The sequence below is a fragment of the Nothoprocta perdicaria genome, unplaced genomic scaffold (genome assembly GCF_003342845.1).
Source record: "Nothoprocta perdicaria isolate Ctin4 unplaced genomic scaffold, notPer1 scaffold_59, whole genome shotgun sequence".
NCBI lineage: Eukaryota > Metazoa > Chordata > Aves > Tinamiformes > Tinamidae > Nothoprocta > Nothoprocta perdicaria.
The window spans coordinates 3,845,867-3,855,402 of record NW_020455854.1 but is presented as its reverse complement, the minus strand read 5'-3'; the positions used below and the strand labels follow the sequence as shown (position 1 = coordinate 3,855,402).

The 9,536-nt window shown below is 38.0% G+C and overlaps 1 long non-coding RNA gene across 2 annotated transcripts; it reads left to right on the top strand.

The window, feature by feature from the left end:
* The first annotated feature begins 4,815 nt into the window (after positions 1–4,815).
* On the top strand, positions 4,816–7,380 carry LOC112955715. 2 transcript variants are annotated; one of them, XR_003250932.1, is made up of 5 exons: positions 4,816–4,970; positions 6,079–6,143; positions 6,480–6,603; positions 6,960–6,999; positions 7,277–7,380. It is a non-coding gene; the product is annotated as an uncharacterized LOC112955715 (long non-coding RNA). The 2 variants fall into 2 exon arrangements; XR_003250931.1 differs by lacking the exon at positions 6,480–6,603.
* Positions 7,381–9,536: the final 2,156 nt, after the last annotated feature.

Here is a 9,536-nt window from a genome sequence, read left to right as displayed (position 1 = left end):
TGCTTTATATCTTTAACCAGAAGAACAAGTCATATGCGGTTTGATTCCAAACAGCAAAACTATGCATGAGCAGATCACCCTTGGGTTTAGCCTGCTCTCACTGTCTGCACGCTGTGAAGTGGCAGGGCTGGCACAGAAGCCAGGGCAGCACAGGGTAGAGGAGGAAGCCCCAACGTAAGGTAGGGCAGTGATGCACCTTTTTATGTGCGAAACACTGCGAGTGGTGCAGCAGCCCAGTGAGCACCGTGCACCATGCAGCTGGGGCTGGGCAGTGTGGCCAGCCAGGGGGATGGAGGGGCCGGGGCTCGGGAGCTCGGTGGGACAGCCGGCAGTGCCAGAGCCCGCGTGGGCCTTGGCTCCTCGCTGCACGGGTGGTACCTGCAGGCCGGGCAGCGCCGCCAGCCCGCACCTCCCTTCAAACCTTCAGGCTCTGCGGACACGGTGGCCGTGGCTGCTGCTGTGCTTCCCCACGGAGATTTGGGTGCCTTGGGCTTGCCTACTGGAGAAGTAGCATTCACAGTGACCCCAGATTCTGCCAATGATCATGAAAAAGTCTTGCTAAAGTACTAATCATATAGAAATCCTTTTTTTAAAAAAGTTTTTCTTGCTACTGCCATCAATTAGGTCAGGGTAATTTTCCTGTTACTCATAGAGTCACATCACTAATTACAGTTAGTCTATTTTCATACTGTCACTKATATTGTGTTTGTTTACTGACTCTTCCGGTCCATAAGTCACACCTATTAGGATGAGTTAATAGTGCTCAACGCCAGGCTAGTGAAACTTCCAGTTGAACAGTATCCCGTCCAGCATGCCATTGGATATGACAATAAAAACAGTATCTAGAGGAGCAACGTGAATTACCTGATGTTTGCCCTTCAGGCTGATGCAATGTGTTGGCGCACTTGGCTTGAGTACGATTTCAAAGCAAGTTGATTATTTTTAATCTAAATTGGGTAATATTTATGTAGATCTTATGGGCATATTACAAAACTATCACAGTTTCACACATGGCATTTAATGATAGTGGTATGTGCACAAACTGTACATAGAATACATATAACAGGCAATGTGCTGCTTCGTACTGTCTCACAGACCGATTTCAAATATACAAAATAGAGCTTTGATTTAAGAATATACCAGCCATTTCTTTGCCTATAGGTTTTCAAGAAACTGCCCCATAGACAGGGCAAATAGGCTGTGCAAATGCACTAGTGGAATAATGTATGTAATGAAAGATTTTTGAGACTTTATTGGTCTGTTTTTATTATCATATATCATTATCATATATATCAATACATATTATCACATATATGATACCATGTATTAGTTTTGTCRTAAGAAAATGTAGCACCCTTTTCATAAGGATATAGTTTCCCACCACTTGAACTCATTGTTTTGAAATTCCTTTTTTTGTAATAAGCTGTCTTTGATTAGAAACGACACATTCCAACCCTCCTGCTCACAGTTTCTATTAGGAATGAATTCATGTCAGCTTTTCTGTTAAGTTGTCCACTATCCCCTTGAATCCACATAAGCTTTCAGCATCACCAAGCAAGGAGCAGCAGAATTCTACAGTTGAAGAATTCTATATGTTGCATGCAGAGATATATCCTTGCTGTTTGCCTCGAACATGCTGCCTTCTGCCTTYATTTTGATGTCTCATTCTACAGAAAATGACAATTTGATCCCCATTTGCTGTCTTCACGCTGATCATTTAAGGCCTCTCTTACATCTTCCTTCTCTCATACCTCCTGCAGACTTAGCTGACTGTATAAAATATTCTATTACTTTTGTCCCTGTTGCTATTCTCTTGGTCTTTTTACCGTTGTGYTTTTTGGGGCTGGGGGCAAACTGCAGGATCCTGACTGGATTGCGGTGTGCAACGTAAGGTGGCCCATGGATTTACAGAGGTTGTGTGGACTACATCCCACGGACAGGGAAGAGAAAGGAATATGCAATAATGGGGATTTGGAGCAACTCTTCGCTATTGTCTACTGTTCTCATTGAATGTTTTAAATTAACATGCAGATTTTGCCCTATTGGTGGTGGTTCATTCATACACGTTGATGGTTTAACACCTCATTCTTCTGCCTCTCTCATCCCATTTGTACTTCTATCTACCTTGTTACTAGTTATTATTACTAGTAGGGAAGTAAATATCAGAAAACGAGTATGTTATGATGTGTGGTGCTAAGGCTAAGGGGGTTTCATGGTGCTGAAGAATGAAACTGTCACTTGTCAACAGGTTCTGGATCTTCCTTCTTTGCTGCTGGAGTTTTGGGGGTTTTTCTCTCTTTGCTAGCCACTAGCTGCTGCTTGATTTCCACTAAGAAGCTGGGACTCTGATTTCAGTGGAAGGTAAGAGCAAAAATATGTTTTCAAATCTGGGCCAGTCCTTTATGCAGGTTGTTTTTCACTACATTTGGAAAGCAGCAGTTTTTATCTCCTCTAATTACAAAGACTTAAGCTCATACTTCCTTGCAGTATCAATCAGTTTATGATTCTGTAGGCCTCCCATTCCTGTAGAAGAGATCAGTTATGGGCTAAAGACATACTCAGGACCTTTCCAAAGAGGATGCTGCCTCTCGTAGATTCCCTGTCAAAGAAAGCAGAGGAAACAGCTGATAATGGAGAAGCACTGAAGTACCCCAACCTTGTAACCACTGTAGTGCTCTGAGRAGATGAGGATTCCTAGGTCTTACAGAGCTCAAGGAATCTTCAAAGAGATATGCAAATATTGCATACTTTTCCATGGTACAAACTGAAAACTAGGACACCAGGGACACTTTTAAGTCATTGGTCATTCTTTTTGTTGTTGTTGTGGGTTTTTTTTTAAATACAAGGAAGATGACCTAATCTAAATACACAAATTACTTTTTTTTTTTAATCCTAGTGCTAATATTGTATTAACTGAATTTAATAGGGAGCAATATTGAAAAACTCTTGTCTATTGGTTTCAATATAAACTCATCTTTAATATAATGTAGTTTATGCTATCCTCTGCACATAGAAAGGCTGTATGTGTTTAAAAAACATTTATAAAGTATCTTGTRTTGCTGTGTTTTCACTGCAGATGAGATAAAATAACACACCAAATGTCATAGAACTGCTGATCTATTTGCATTCATTACCCAGAGAAAGGGAGTTTACTATTCTGTGTGTTTATGTATGTAATACAACTTGCATCAGGAGGGTGAGAGGGTAACCAAAACCAGGTAAGCAAGGAATTAACCATAGTAAAGCTTTAAAAAGACCAGTTTTCCATTCATTTCGTACATGTGAACCTTGCTAAGTGGCTTTGAATTCTTTAAAGCATTTAACTCTCAAAGTGCAGAGTCACACTGTGGTCTCAAAGTCACAGGTGGTCTCAAAAACCAGCATTCAAAAGATGTCCAGCAGCAAAGTAGTTCATTCCTGTGCAACCTTCTACCTTGCTTCAGATTTATGCAATACCTTTCACTGACTATATTGCAGAAAGAAACGTTTGGAGTCATAAACAGCCATTTAAAATCTCTTCTGATAGCAAATACTACATAAATTCTCCTTTCTCATGATGAAGAACATAGTACATTCTAATTGTTTCAGTTAAACATAAGCATTTCATTAGAATTATTTTATACGCTAGAAACCGGCTTTTTTATGGCCATAGCAGCCAAAAACCAGGATACTATGGTGCTGCATATAAAATTATATGCCAGTATATTCAGATTATCTTTTTAAACACTCAGCTTCTACATATTTCCTATTTTTATTTCACTGAGCAAAACTCCACTGCATACATGGAGTATGGTGAACTTCACATGTGCTGCTCTGGACTTGCACATTTATCCACCATGATGATTCAATATTGCTGTGAGAATTTAATTTCCTTTTAACTTTTTTCTTTTGCACTTGTAATTTTTTAATAAGATGTTAATGTTTTTATGTTGCTGTAGTTATTTTCCATCTCAGAGGAAAGATAAATCCCCATTAGTTTATGTTCCATGTAATCCTTATGGAGATTTGCCAGGAATGGATCTTTGCTTGCTTCTAAGTCATATGAAGAATAGAGGGTTGAGGGGAGGCAGACTCAAACTCAGTTACAGAAGTAATCCCAAGTCATATTTATTGCTTATAATAATATTGAATTTGCATTTGCATTTGTTTTTTCTAGTATTCCTGAATGCAAAAAACTACTTGGCATTTATTTCAAGAAATAAAAATGAATACATCATCACTTCAAATGAATGTTCACATAGATATAATCTGGAGTTGCTGCTGACAACTTTTTTTTTCTTTTCCATTAGAATAGTATATTATGAGCAACAGTTTATTCATAGATGCATACAAACATAACTACACGTGCATGCAATGAAGCAGACTTTAAAATGTAAAGCAAAGCGGTTAATTCTCTGCAGCTTCATCCTCGATCAAAGGGAAAGGAGTGCATTTTATTTTGAATAAAAATAGTAAGCGCTACACGCACTCTTTCATATAAAGAAATAAACATTTTATACTGTAACATCTATATTACAGCCCCTCTTCAGTTTTCTGTAATCAGCATAATTAGCTCATTACCCTGCAACTGGAAGGACTGGAATTAGGCAGGTGGGTTCTTTTATGATCACTATGACTGTGAGTGGAAGGAAGAGGAGGAGCAGCAGCAGCACCAGTGCTTATTTTACCTGAAATACTGGACTTGTGGGCCCCTGTGAGAACATCCAGCAGCAGAAGCCTCTTACAGAAGGGTCACCATCAAAGCAAGGAGCGCAAATACTTCTTGGTAGGTTGCTTCTTTCCATTTGCTTGGCGTTTGGATTTTGCATTTTATACCATTAAATCACTCCCTTTGTTCCAGTCTTTTCTTAGGTCACTTGTCACTTCCAAGAGCTGACACAATTCGGATCATCTCATCTGCTGTGTGTGCCACAGGCCCTGGAATTTCTTGTACCGGACCAAACCATTTCTCTTTGAGCAGGGCATATATTGTGGGTGCCTAAAGCATATGATTAATTTTGGAGATGACAGCTTTAGGAGATGAGGAACTTGCCCGTCTGTTAGCAAAAAGGCTTCTTATAAGGAGGCTTTGGCTAGGAAAAAAAGTCAAGATTGGGAACCAGGTATAGGAAAGGATAGACAGAGTAAGAAAGGGTTCATTTAACACTGACTGACCTAGAGTGAGATGAGACTACGCACACCTGAAACCAGTCACGTTTTTGTAGCAGAGACAAAACTTAACAAACACCACTTAGGCTTTCTTTCTGCAATGAAAGATCTTTTATTCATTAAAATATTTGGTAATATAATAAGTAAGTTAGGAGAGCCTTTGCAAAGTGGAAGGAATGGCAGTAAATTAATACCAAAACATTTCAGCTGCCTTGGAATGTCTCAGTGTCAGAACTCAAGAATTAAGCCTGTTTTTGAACTCTGTCAGCTTGAAAATGCTTTGCCATTTTTACTGTGGCTTACAGGCCTGTGTTTTGGATAACTACTGGACCTTTCAGGTATGATATGATGATAAATAATTGCTTATACTGTTTGCAGGAGCTGGGGTATTGGCCTTTAACCAAATATTACAACAGTTGCTTCTTCATGTTATGTGCCTTAGCTTCCCGCATAGTATATGCAGAGAGCTATACTTTAAAAGCCAATATAATGTTTTGGGATTTAAGTGGATATGATTTAGCAGGGCTAGGCTGAGGAGAAATATAACATTTAGCCATTTCACTTAAGCCTACAGGCAAGCAGACAAGGCTTGGCTTTGTTGATTCCAGTCCTTGAATTACATTATTTTATATAAATTATATCCATATATATGTGCACATATACAATATTATATGAAATCATATTTGTATTAAAATATAAATGTAGTTGTGCATTTTTAACTGTATATGCAAAAGCAAAGCAGATACTACACTTCTCTTTAGAAGTGAGAAATTAGATATGTGTTTTTTGAAGATCAATTTAGCTATTAGAACTTTCAGGATACTAGAGAGATGATGTAGAACCTTTGAAGAAATTTAACCTCCTTAGCTTAACTCCCAAGAGGATAATCTGCTCACCAGCCTAAAAAGGTTTATACTATGTTTTCTTCAGGAAGATCATTCCTGCCAAGACCCATCTGTGGCAAAGTGTATGAGGACTGTGTTTTAGTTTGGCTCGTAAGTGAGCTAAATTGATTGTCCCTGTTTACAATAGCTTTGCTTCACTTTATAGAGTCACGTCAGAGCATGTGACCTGGATTCCTTTGGGGTAAAATCAGACAGGAACGTGTGTTCCTGATGTGCTTTAAGCTGTAATGGACATTAAACTTATTTATCCACACTAAATACATGAATTAGTATAAAATACCTATTGTCTTCCCTTTTATTTTTTTTTTTCGTAGCTCTGTTTGGCTTTTTTACACCTGTTGGATTTTCTAGGCCAGAAACAAATTTTATTTTCATTTTTTTCACATTCTCTGGACAAGTTATACTTAGCACGGTTGTCTTAACTAGGTATCTTTGATTTCAATGATTTCAAAAAAACAAACATAAAAAAACCACAGCCCACGACTGTGTTTTCAGGACAGCCTACTTAAGAAATAGTTTTCGGAAGTTCTTCACTCCAGGGTACTTTCAGGTATGGCTTCATGTGGTTCCAGGTTGGCACCTTTCCTATTTAAACAACATCAGGAGTCAAGCTACACTGCAGTACCACTGGCAGCCTAGCACATACCTCTTTTTTTTTTTTTCTTCCCTCTGCCAGAATGACATGTGCAATTTGATTGTTTCCCAACACAAATCTGATTAAGACTCGTATATTAGAGAAAAAGGTAGCTGTGAAAAGAAAACAAACAAAACTAGATAACAGGAAAAGCAGATCAAACTGCCACCTATTTCCAGAACTTCCCCCACCACCTAGTTATCATAACCCTTATTGTACATAAGAAAAGGTAACAGCAGTGACATGTACCAACTCTTCTTTCTTCCTCACAGGAGGCTTCCAGCAGGTTGCCCATTTGGAGTTTGGAAAATGGTAATCTTTTTTGTTCATATCCTCATTAGATCAGTCATCCAAACCTTTGTCACACTGCTACATATTTTCCTCTTGAATATCCTCAAAGTCTGTTTGAAAGCCTGAAGTAGATGCTCACAGCTCTGGCAGGCATTAACAAGTTTCAACTAACCCCATGCAATACATTGGTTTTCAGTGTGCACTGAAACTGCTTGAATTTCCTCCTTTGTTAATTCAAGAAGTCCTTCCCAATTCTGAGCCTTGCAGCTTAAAAGAAATCTTACCTTTCTSCTTTCAGGTAGACTCAGATGAGCTGAAGCAGGCCTGCCAGTCCACCCTAGAACTCAACTGGTACTAAGGGTGGGCTCGGCCACCACCACGGAAAACACAGGAGTGCGAGTTGTGCCTTCTGCTGGTCTATCGGGCCCTGACTTTGCTCATGAAGAAGGCCAATCCTCAGTTTGGGATTTAATGAAATATAGTCCAGGTGTTGCTGCAAAGCCTTACGGAATGACTGCTTACTAGATTTTGCTTTTTACTGCAGATTAGTATTGAAACAAAAACAACATACTCCATATTCTACGCTAATGTAGATGTTTAGTTTAGATACAATGTTTAGTATGTTTTATGTAAGACAGATGACTCATTTCTATTCCAATTCCAAGACAAAACCTGTAACTTGTTATACTGGCTTATATCTTTTTGCACGATGTTGTAAAAAGCAAGGAATATTAATTTTAAAAAATTCTAAACTTACCTTGTAGCTATAGATGGGTGCTCTTATCTGCATTATACGAACTCAAATGACTTGAAAATGTCACTGAAAATATAATGCTATACTAATTCGCAATGTATAAAGAAAAACTAAAACACTTATGCAGTCAGTGAAGAATTAGGAATAATCCTAAGAGTTCTGATTCATTCTCTTTAGAGTAGTGGACTCACTTTCTCCAGGTGCTAATGCTTAATATGGTCTACTAATCACAGCCATCTTAGTGAACATGCAACGCAGCATGTTATCTGTGCATACTTTTGCTGTAGTTAGTATTTTCATTTAAAATATGTGCTTACCATATCTCGAGATTTTTACCTTCCTGGGCCAGTTTCAGTGTATCCTGCTTATTTCCAAGCCATACAGTCACTGATAAACTACCTTGAATATCACCAAAATTTCTTCACAGGTTACATATTTCACTAAGTTGCATCTAAAACCAAAGAGGTATACAAATAAGTCACACACAGTATGAATTAAATAATATGATTTCATAAAGCATAGCTATAAGAGAATTTATCAGCTTCTCTCACAGTATATCTATTATTCTGAATGACTTCAAAGGCTCCCTCTCTTTCCCTCTTCTCTTTTCTCCAAATAATTGTCTCTATGTCCACCATCATCAATTGCTTGGCAACAGAAGAAATCACTGTTTTTTGACGATGAAGCCAGAAACACACTTTTTTAACATAATATTTCTGTAGGAAAATACTATTATACTGTGTTAGCTCAAGTCTCGGGTAATTACATAATGATATATAGACATTTTTAAAAAAAGAATAACCAGGTTAAGTACACACACAGAAAATCTATTTTACTTCCTACAAAAGGGAGTTAAATTTTCTTTAGTATCAGATATCCTGCTCTCCAGTGGCTTGCAGAAGAGTCTGACCTGGCTAGCTACAAGAACATATGCAATAAATATCCCTATTTTGTTCTGGGAGATGCTTACCACTGGCTTTTCAAAGGAAAAGAGGGGCGTTAAACAGCACCCGAAAACAGAACAATAATAGTGTACTGACACCCCAGAATAACAAAGCAAAACAAGAAACTCACAACTACAATGGATTATGTTAAACTGTGTTAAATCTACACATGATTATTTAAAATAAAAGGCATTAATTTAGTTTAAGACCCTTGCCTTTGGAAGGCAATTGCTCATAATCTCATTTAGCTCAGTTTAATTCTGCAGGTTTGCCTTCTTATAAAGATTTAACAGGGTTTAACTATTTTAATCTGTTTAATTCAGGCCAATAATCCAGAGCAGGCCTTCACTGAATGAGTCCTGTATTTGTAGTTGTGACACCAAGCTACACTTTGGTAATTATTTATGGCACTTATTTGCATTCTTTGACAGTGAAGATTTCCTTTTGTAGTTGCTATAACGTATGTTCATACCTGTCCAAAATTAACTGATTTTCCATATCTTTAAAAACAGTTTTCCATTTTTTTTCTGTTTTGATATTATTCAGGGAAAGCATTTTTTTCCTCTTCCAAATACACGTGGAATTGAAGTAACTGTGTGGTTTAAAAACAGCATAAGAAAAGGAGCTTGATGTCATTGTGTATATATACTTGTGATGGAAATCTGCATTTGGGAAAAGATTCGGGAAGTCTTTCAAAGCAGCAGAGAACAAAATAGTTTTGAAGTGAACACATTCCTGGAATTATCTCTACCCATGAATAACAAACTTACAGCAAAAGTTCCCATCAGCTGTAATCCTAGTGTCCTAGAAAGTGTTGCATGATAAGGACTTGAGATGCTGCAGATAAGAAATGCACCATA